Source organism: Tenrec ecaudatus, chromosome 1 (assembly GCF_050624435.1).
Source record: "Tenrec ecaudatus isolate mTenEca1 chromosome 1, mTenEca1.hap1, whole genome shotgun sequence".
Lineage (NCBI taxonomy): Eukaryota > Metazoa > Chordata > Mammalia > Afrosoricida > Tenrecidae > Tenrec > Tenrec ecaudatus.
Genome location: NC_134530.1, coordinates 5,113,184 through 5,124,300, shown reverse-complemented (window position 1 = coordinate 5,124,300; position 11,117 = coordinate 5,113,184).

Below are 11,117 nucleotides of genomic sequence, written 5' to 3'. Positions count from 1 at the left end.
CAATGGTACAGATAGGAACTGGAAATACAGGGAATTCAGGAGAGGTGATCCCTTCAGGACCAGTGGTGTGAGGGCGATACTGGGAGGGTGGAGGGATGGTGGGGTGGAAAGAGGGAACCGATTACAGGGATCTACATATAACCTCCTCCCTGGGGGACAGACAACAGAACAGTGGGTGAAGGGAGATGTTGGACAGGGCAAGATATGACAAAATAATAATTTATAAATCATCAAGGGCTCATGAGGGAGGGGGAAGCGGGGAGGGCGGGGGAAATGAGGAGCTGATGCCAGGGGCTTGGGTGGAGAGCAGATGTTTTGAGAATGTACATATGTGCTTACACCATTGATGTATGTATGGATTGTGATAAGAGCTGTATGAGCCCCTAATAAAATTATTAAAAAATACCTCTAGAGTGCTCCTCAGAAGGAAGGATGGAGAGACTTCAGCTGGTTTACATTGGCCAGGCGCTCGGGACAGAAACGTTGCTAGAAAAGGATGTTCACGGTTGGTGGAGGGTCGGTGACAAGGAGAGAAAGCCTCCAGGAGACGGACTAGCACCGAGGTGACAACAGTGGTGCAGACACCCACGAGAGCGGGGCTGATGCAGGGAAGGGCAGTGTGTGAGTCTGGGTGCTTTAGAGAAGCAAATCCGCAGAAACTCATGTATGAGAGAGCTTTCTATAAAGGGTAAGTGCACATCCAGAAAACATCCCAACCCAGTGCTGCCCAAGCCCCAAGCCCACCATTAACCCATATGTCCAACACTATTCCACGAAGTCCTCCTCCATCTCACAAAACACACACACTATGACGCCGACCGCAGGAGGAAAGCCAAATCAGTGAGCATGTAAGCATCTCAGCGCTGGCAGGGGTCTCCACACGGCTGCTCCAGCACCCAGGGCTGCATCAGGGTAGGTCCATGTGGCTTCTCCTCAGGGACGTCTCACAGGAAGTGAGCCTTGCCAGCTGAAGCAGGGAACTTCTAAGGCAGCTGCACCCTGGTCCGACCATCACAGAGCAAGAGACCTGAGAACTAGAAAGGCGAGGCTCACGGAGCCGTTTATCCCTCTGCCCTTCAATTAACCCCACATGTGTTTATGGGCCAGGTTGGCACAATAAACTAACCACCTCAGGCAGCATATCCTGGAGTCTCCACAAGTGAGAGCTGAATTGGAGACAGACAACAGCTAGGACAACCATAGATGTGGACGGTGTCTCCTCTGAGCATTCATGCTTTCTCCTCTCGGACGGCTGATGAAGCTGAGCATCTTCCCCTGGACGTACTTACCCTCGACATCTCTTCTCGGATGAGCTGACGTCTTTTACCCACGTCTTTTACCCACTCACGTCTTTTACCCACTCTCAGCACTTTTTAACCACACTTTAAGCCTTGTCACGCTGGCTTCCTTTCTGTTGAGTTGCAAGCGTGCTTTACTTTTCATTGGAAAGAGTCAATACCAAAGACAACCCTTCACTAGTTTACCATTGAGTGGGAGCCTTCTAGATCAAATGGGGATTGACAGCCTCTTCAAGGACCAGCCAAAGTCAAACATGGACATGGAAGAAGCTCTTTGGCCACGCGGCAAAGGCAAATGCTGTTAACTCCAAATGTGCGTATCCCAGAACAGCTGCCAGTTGTTGGGTCATCCGCCAGCTGCCAGTTGCTCTCTGAGGAGCCACAAGCTGATCATGTGTCCCCAGAGTCCATGCGCCTGGTGGCCCCAAGTTTCTGGGCTTCAAATTCTGCCTCTGCTTCAGGGATCTTTCAGGTGGAGCTGGGGTTGCCACCTCTGCCACAGCACGGCAGGTGGGTCCTGTTTGTATTCAGTTGCCAACCGTTCGCGGTAGCCCACTGCCCATCACCCCCTCTGCCGCAGCCCGTCACATGTTTCACCGCGTGGTGGGAAGAGTTTTTCAGATACGTTGAGGGAGCCCCCGTAGCATCGTGGGCTATGTGGCAGTTACATGACCTCCTGTCCACTTACAAAGGGGTGGAGTCTAGCCTGCCAATCAGGTTGCAGCCGTGTGACCTCAGTTGGAGGCGCTAGGGAGATACCGTACATACTTGTGCATAAGCCGAGTTTTTCAGCACATTTTTAATGCAGTTTTTGTGGTGAAATTAGGCGCCTCAGCTGATATTCGGGTCGGCCTATGCTAGAGGATACATGGTAAACAGCCCACTGGAGGAGAGAGACACGCTCTGCTTCATGTTCCTGATGACAAGACACATGGAGCTGTCCTAGAGCCCTGGGAGCTGGAGGAGCCACGTGGAGACCCACGCCAGTGCTGAGATGAGATGCTTCCACCTCCACTGGACCCACAAGACTTCCCACCCACTGGCCTGTGATCTCCCTGCATTCGGTGCCATTGCGTGTGTTGCGTGAGTCTGAAGAGGAATTTACAGACTGGTATTGGACCTAGGGGCTAATATCGGACTTGTGGACTTGAGTTGAACCGGGCTGGGGTGTTTTCTCAATAGATAATTACTTTTTAAAACAATCACTTTATTGGGGGCTCTAACAGCTTTTATAACATTCCATACAGCAGTTGTATCAAGCATATTTGTACATATATTGCCATCATCATTTCCAAAACCTTGGTATAAGCTCCCATGCTCATGTATCCTCGATCAATTATATTTTATTGTTATTTTATATCTCCCACTGTCTGTTGTCTCCCTTCACCCATATTTCTGTTATTTGTCCCCTTTTTCGGGCGGGGGGGGGCTTATGTAAATGCTTCTTGATATGCAGCTCTTTCTTACGTATTTATGAGTGTGGCCGGTTTCGTGTCTCTCATCAGCCTCCCTGACGGAGTGTGTGTCTGGGCCCCCTGTTCTCTTACTCTCTGGGTCTGTTACTTCTTAACTGAGAGTTCTGTGTTTATCTGGAACGAATGACACGTCAGGATGCTCCCCTGGGATTTCCTTTCCAGTTGGTTAAACGCGTGACTTACATGGATTCCGCCCCACTCCACCCTGCCCGCCTCCAAATGTCAAGCCAACGTATCTTGTGTCTGTGACCTCTTCATTTGATGCACTGGAGCTTCCAACTTAAAGAAAAATCGCAAGAACAGTACAAATGGCTTTCTGTACCTTCTACCCAGATTTCCCAACGGTTTCTGTTATTTCTCCTTTGCTCAATCCTCTCCCACCCTCTCTTTTCCACTGACACATCTGAGAACAATCTTGCACAGAAACTTTATTAGCTAGGATAAGTATATCTCACATCAGGGTTATGGTGTAAGATTACTACCATAGCAACATTATAGATTTATATATAGATTATATAATTCTAATAGAGCAAGCTTATAATCCTGTCACAAAGACATAGGCTTTAATTTTGTCGAGAATGACATGCAGCCATTACGATGTATTGCTAATTTATGGAGGCGTAGACATGCTATGCAAAGGGATATGCATAAGGCAGATCTGGGATAAGTGGAGCAGAGATTGAAGCCTGACCTAAGTTGTAGTATTTTTAGTCCCTGCCTACCCCGTTTCCCCCAAACAAGACCTGCTTACAGTTTTGCCTCGCACTGAAATATAAGGCATCCCCGGAAAATAAGACCTCCCTGAAAATAAGAGCTCCTGTAACTCTGGACTCTGACTGTAGAGGCGGGCACTGCCACACAGCTCACTGTTGGCCGCAGCGCAGCCAGAGAAGACAGGAAGTGTGAGGTCTCTTTTAATAAAACAATAAACAATAAATGTGTACGGTATTCTTCTTCATGGAAAATCAGACATCCCCTGAAAATAAGAGCTAGCACATCTTTGGGAGGAAAATTTAATATAAGACACTGTCTTATTTTCAGGGAAGCAGGGTACGCATCCGAAAGCTGGACCATGACTAAGAGAGACGGAAGAAGAATGGACGCATTTAAATGACGGTGTTGGCACAGAGCATGGAAGGTACCACGGACAAGCAAGTACAGCCAGGATGCTCCTCAGAAGCCAGGATGACGAGCCTTCATCTCAGGTACTTTGGACATGGACATGTGGAGAAGGACATCGTGCTTGGTCAAGTGCAGGGGCAGCGACAAAGAGGCAGGCCCTCCGTGAGATGGACGGACACAGCGGCGGCAACCATGGGCTCAGGCACGGGGACAATGGTGCGGACGGCGCAGGACCTAGCAGTGTCTTCTCCTGTTGTCACTGTCCACAACCATCCCCACAACCTGGTCGGTCCAGATCATCCTTTCCACCACCCCCAATGCACCTGTCCGACTGCAGAGGCTTGCGTGTTGCTTTTGAAGCGTTTCCACTGATGTTTCTAATACCCAACACCGTGCCCCACGGTGGGCAGGTTTCAGCGGAGCTTCTGGACTAAAAGAAGGAAGGTCTGCCTGTCAACTTCCAAAACGTAGCCAACGAAAACCCTTGGGGGGCAGAACATGCCCCAGGCCCCCAGGTTTGGAAGGCACCGAGCAAACGCAGGGACTGCGGACAAGGGCTCAGGAAGAGCGTGATGGGGCGGCGCGGACTCATGGCTGCTCGTGAGGGCACCTCTCCCCTTGGGGACCACCTGCGGGCCGACCTCAGAAACACCTCGGCGGACCCTCCCCAAGAACCCAGAGGCTCTTTCGAGCAGCCGCGGTACAAGGGTCGCCTCCAAGAAGCACGCACCCACACTGCCATCTGATCCCCTGGGTTTCCTGGTCCCACTGGGTAACGACACCTGGCCTTGGGGACATTTGCAAACTTCCCAGACCTGCCGCTTCCCTCGCAGGCCCCCCATCTGATAGCCAGGTGGGGTAGAAGTAGGATTCCTTTGTCGTCCCCTCATCCTTTAGTGCTGTGTCCCCCCACCCCACCCCACCCCAGCTTCCGACCCCAGGGGCAGGTTACAGAACCCTCTGGCTAGCAGCAAAGTCTGGGCCAGCCCAGGGCTCTTCCAAGCTCCCCGGACGTCAAACTGGTTCCACCCACTCCTCTGGCTCCACTCGGGAGTGGGAAAACTTGAGAGGAAGGCCAGGACCCCTCCGCCCTCCCCTGGCCTTGCCCCCTTGCTATGCGTGGCTGGCAGGGGTGGCCAGCGCATACCGGTTCTACCCCGCCCCCTCCCGCCCCCTCCTTTCCAGGGGTGAGGCAGGATCAGGGGTCTGATGGTGGGGGCTAAAAGGAGGAGGCCCGAGACTCTCCAAGGGGCTAGCGTTGACCACCCACGCCAGGGCCCTCTCTGGGTTGGGCTGGGCCCAGGCTGGGGTCAGGATTGGAAGGCGGGGTGGGGGGTGGGGGGCAGATTCCAGAGCCAGCTATGGGTGGGGGAGGAAACCGGCCTTCTCCTTCTGACGCTGCCTGCCTGTTGTCATGGAAACCAAGCCACTCTCTTCTGAAGGGCCCATTAAGGTGCAGGCTATAATCAGCAGAGCTGGCTCGCTCTGGCGGACCCCCGCCCTCCCTGGGAGGGGACCACCATTAGTGCCGACAGCAGCCCGCAGCCCGCAGGCCTGGGGTGACACAGCAATCTAAATACTGCCCTCCTTCCCGACCCCCCACCCCTACAGAACCTTCCAGAATGTACACAAGCCGGAGGGCCGCCGTAGGCAGGCAGCAGAGGGGCCTCTCAGCCTGGTAGTGGGCACTTGTGCCGCCCCCGCCCCCACCCTCTCTCTCTCTCTCTCTCTCTCTCTCACACACACACACACACACACACACACACACACACACACACACACGGAAAAAAATGACCAAGTCTGCCCTGACTCAAGGCAAGGACCCTCTAGGGCAGAGTGGGGTTTCTTCGCAGAGGTGCACTGCTGAATCCTTTTCCCTCCACGCGGAGCATGGTTCCACAACCACTGACCTTTCCGTGTTGCGGACAAGCACTTTCACCACGGCGCTGCCAGGGACCCTTTCCCAAACGCTGCTCAGTCAGTCGAAAAACTCTGAGCCCAGAGATGCGAGGTCTCAGTTTCAGCCCTCTGGACCCGTGGAGTCCCTGGTCCTTCTCTGCATCTGGGATTGGCCGCCTGGAAGATGATGGGGAAGGGTCATGGGCAAATGCGCCAAAATGCAGACTCCCAAGTCCTGCCCAGTCTCCACTGGTCAAAACGGGCCCTGGGAATCTGCATCCTTTGGGGTCTGCTGAAGAAAAGCAGTCTGAGGCCCAAGTTGGAGAATTAAAGCGATAGGTTGTCCCCAGTAAGATAGAAAGAGGTGGATGTAGCTGGCAGAGGGTCAGTAGGAATGTACTTTCAGTCTGGGGTGGGTGGTGGTAGCTGGTATAGACCATGTAGGTGTTACTATCCCCCACAAAAACAACAACAAGCCCACTGATGTCAAACTGAAGTCAACTCACAGTGGCCCTAGAGGGCAGGGCGGGATTTCTGAGGTTTTAATGCTTTACAAGAGCAGGCGGTCACATATTTCCCCAGGGAGCAGGTGGTGTGTTTGAACCAGCAACCTTGCGGGTATCAACCAACCACTTTAACCACTACACTATCAGGGGTCCATGACTACTATTAAACTGAAACCAAACTCACTGCCGTTGGGTTGATTCTGACCTCAGTGACCCTACAGGGCTTCTGAGGCTGTGACTCTTTATGAGAGGAGAAAGCCTCGTTTTTCCTCCAGAAAGCGGCTGGTGGTTTTGAACTGTGGACATTGCAGCTAGCTTAGCTTGTGGGCCGGCAGTTCTGAACATAGCAACCCCATAGGGTTTCCTAGACTTTGGGCCCTATAGGGGCAGATCACCGGGTCTTTTCTTCCACAGAGAGGCCCCTGGATGGGGGTCAGACCCTCCACATTTGGTTAGCAGCCCAGTGCTCCGAGGGCTCGTGGTGGTACAGGCAGTGGGGAGGTCTGAAAACCCTGAAGGCAAGCGAGGGCCTGGTCGGATGTGCATGCTAGAAAGGGCCCTTTAGAGGTGGGGTTGGGGGAGGAGTTGGGGAGGCAAGAAGGTGAAGGCAGGTAGGTAGTGATAGGGCTGCAGGGCTGGGGAAGACAGGATGCATTTGAACCGAAGGGGTTGCCATGGGGGCTGTGGAGGTGAGGGTGTGGATTGGGGGTGGGGTGTCTCTATGATATGGAGGAGCTGCCCCGTGGATGGGGACCTGGAGGGAGAGGCAAGCTGAGGGTCTGGTGGATTGAGCATTCCAATTGTAACTGTTGAGTAGGGATTTTATGTGGGGACTTACACTCACAAGATGTCACAGAAAGCCTGGAACAGAGCCTCCTCTGATGAACAGGGGGCCCCACGGGGCAATTTCCAGGTGCCTTTCCTTTCCGACGACGCTCATTCCTACAGGATAAGTCTAAGTATGCAGGAAACTCTGCCACCCTTAGGCTTAATCCAGGCACGGAAACTGCCTCTCACAGTCCCTATTCCGTGAGCATCTCTGGCATTTTATGGTTGGGTGTTCTCTGGTTGATGTTAACTCACAGAGACCCCTCGGGGGCAGAGTAGAACTGGCCTGTGGGGCATCTTTATGGGTAGCAGGCCTTCTGGTCTTTTCCCAACTGAGTCACAGGGTGGGTATGAGTTGACAACCTTTCTACTGGCAGCCGGGTGCTTAACTGCCATGTCACCAGGCTCCATCTCTGGCCTCTAGGTGTCTCTGAGGGTGCTGGTTCACGGCTCATGGAGGCAGTCCTTCTGAGGGGATGAAAGACTCCATTTGTCCGGGCCAAGGAGGGAGCTAATGAGGAATCAATGTCCCATAATTGCTAATTAAATGTGTCTGCCTCTCTCCTGGGGCTGTCAGTGGGCTGGCCAACCCCTGACTGTCCATAAATTTAATTATACCCCCGCTCCTCCGTAAGAAACACCTGCAGTAAATGCCACCCCATGATGGTGTCTCCGTGGGGGGCTACCAATCTGCAAAAGGTGGCTTCCTGTGTGTGTGTGTGTGTGTGTGTGTGTGTGTGTGTGTGTGTGAGACAGAGAAAGACAACATCAGCCCATTGATGGGGCTATGTGTGGGTTTACACTGAGATGGGTTTTTTTTGATCCAGCGAGCGTGTATTGAGTGCCCACTGTGTGCCAGGCCCTGGGGACGCAGCATGAAAGCACAAACAGATTCCCTGCCCACACGGAGCCCACTGTTTATCGGGGGAGCCACACAGCAGCAGGTGACACACTAGTGGCTTAGGCTGAGTGCCAGGGAGAAAACGGGGTGGGCCTGTGAGGACGTATAGCTAGACTTGACGCGCGCGCGTGTGTGGGGGGGCGATAAGAGTGGGCGTGCAGAAAAGATGATGAAATGAGACTTGGGGGGAAAGGCCCAGGCAGTTTTGTGGGAACAGCCAATGAGGACTTGCCCTAACTCTGAAATGATCTCAATGGGGGGGGGGGGCCAGTATCTGTGCCTTGATTTGGACCCAGTAGAGGATTGGTATGAGTCTCTATGATGCCCCGGGCACAAGTACATCCTGGCCCTGCGAGTGGTTGTGGAAAATTGATGGGGAGGAGGAGGGAAAAGGGATTTCTGGAACGATCCTCAAGGTCAAGCCCAAACCCTGGTCTAGGGAGACATGGGAACTCCATTCCCTGGTTGGATTTCTGGGAGAGTGTAGCCCAGGCTTGAAAGTCAGATGTTCTGTATCTCCGGGGCTCTGGGTATCATATTTGAGTGCTTGGTCCAGCATCATGCTTGGGAACTTGACTGTATGTTGGTGGTAGAGAACACACACACACACACACACACACCACACTTTGTCATCAAGTTGGTGCTGACTCATGGTAAGGTGTGAAGGCAGAAGTAGGCTCCACAGGACTTCCAGTGGTTGATGTTTTTTGTTTATTTTTCTCTTAAAGCAGATTTAAGGCACTTTGGTGTGAATTGAACCCCACTCTTTTATTTGCCCACCCCCACCCGCCTCCAGGCTGGACCCTTGCTAGTCCGTCTGGGGTGGAGTCGTCGACAGGAGTCCACGCTGTGAGGCCGGCTGTGACTTGTTGTCATGGATATCAGAACAACAAAATCACTAGTCTTCCACACAGCACTAGACCATAACCGCTTCTCCATCTTCTCTGCCCCTCACCTGAGGCTCAGCCCTCCCCCCACCCTCACCTGAGCCAAGTAGAAACAATGGTCTCCGCTTTCCAATTCATGCCCCTCACCCCCATGTCCTGAGAGGCAGGGTCAGTGCTGTGGAGGGCCCAGCCCCCACCGAGGAACGTCAGACTCTCAGGAGGCCTGGAGTTGGAAGGCGAGCTATTTCCCTGCCTCCGTTTCCTGTATTGTTACCTACATCCTTGGGTTGGTGTATGTAAAATGCTTAGTACACGGTATCTTGCAGGAAGGTGGAGGGGGCAAGAACGACATCTGGGGCAGGGACCTCCCCCTGCTCCAGCCCCCTCGCCATCGTCCTACCAATTAGCCATCTTTACCTGTTGGGAAATACAGGCTTAGGTGGGCGGATTTCTTTCGTTTTACCTGCTCATCTGGAAAATCAGAGGTTACAAGCCCTCATCAACTGAGAGCCAAGTCCCCAGGAATCAGAACATCTCTTCGGTCCCCTCTCTCGGCCAATCACGATCTTAAGTTCACGCGGGGAGCTGTCCGGAGCCCCGGTGCTGAAACGGATAGCCGTTGCTCGCCCACGTCCGAGGAGAGCTGTCCGCAGCTTCGGTGGTGCTGAAGAAAACTTACATTTTCTGGCTCTTTCTGCCCCTCCTCCCTCCCCTCCCTCCTCCCTACCCCCCTTTCCCCTCCCCTCCGCCTTCGTTCTGAGCTCTTCCGGCTCTTGGCAACCCCCTCCCCATGTCTTCCTCCTTCAGTCTTACCCCGATGACAAAGAGGAAGACAGAGCTCATACTGATGACTCTTCCCCTCCCCGTAGCTAGACCTTAGAACTTACCTCCCAGGTTGCCCGCCAGAGGAATCGCCGCTGTCCGAACCGCCAAATGTCGCCGTCTCGGTCGCTCTCTGAAAAGATGCTAGGCGCGCCGACTTGCAGACCAGCTTCAAGCCCCCCCGGGGCTCAGAGTCACTCACACCTCCCCCTCCCCACACCGTGGATACAGTCAGTCTCACCTGTGCTGCCGGCTCAGTTCCGCGAGGCAGGTGACTCGTGGCTGCCCAGGCAGGGACATGCGCTTTTAAGAGCTTTGATGAGGGCGGGGCTCCGGGAATCATGGGCGGGACTGCGCCAGCCAGCCAATGGGGCTTGGGCTTTGGAATGCGGCTCCAAAGATTACCTCATGGGTTGTGGCCTTGGCTTCAGAATAAAAGTCTGGCATCAAGCGCCCCAAAAAGGGTCGATGGTGCACTTAGTGGTGCAGTGGCTGGAGCAAATCTGTTGCCCACGGAGGGCTGGCGATTCGACCCCCACTCGCTGCCGCGGCGGGAAAAGATAGATAGGGCGATCTGCTTCCGTCATGATTTACAGCCTTGGCAATCCTGGGAGGCTGTAGGGTTGCTGGAGCCAGAATCAATTCAAAGACGTAGAGGATTTCTAAGGGGCAGGTGGGGAAGAGGTGCCAGTGGTAGTGTCCGGAGTCCCCTCACCTGGCCCACCTCCCTTCTGGATCTCGGAATCTGGATCTGTAACCCTGACTGGCACCTGCTTCTCCTTAACCCTCTGCTAGCCTAAACTTCCCTTGAGGCCTTTCAGAATATTTAAACCGTTCGAGTGGGGGAAATGGAGGTCTGCAGAGGAGTAGGACTCCAACCGAAACTTAGCAGCCCACAGTTCAGTTCATCTTTGCGTGGCGCTGGACCAGGTAGGTTCTAAGCCCGAAAACAAACAACCCAAACAAAAGTCAAACCTGCCGGCCTCGGGCCGGTGATAACTCATGTCTGTCCCGTGCGTTAACAGACTGGCACTGTTTCCGCAGTGGTTTCTGGTGATCTTTCCTGAGGACCATCGCCAGGTCTTTCTTCAGCTGCACAGCCTCGTGGGCTGGGACCACCAACCTGTAGGTTCCTCGCTGAGTGCGCACTGCGTGCCTCACCCCGGGACCTAGCCCTGGTTCACACCCAGGCTTTCTTACTACTTGTCTTGGATCCTGGGGAGCAGTTGAAGTTCTGGGCCTGGCTTTCCTTCTCTGGGACGTAGGGGCAGTAGGAGACCCTCCTCAGAGAGTTGTGCTGCCCTTAGGTTCCATTGAGTAGGTTCTGACCCATGCTGATCCTCTGCACAACAGAGCAAAGCACTGCCCGGTCCAGCACC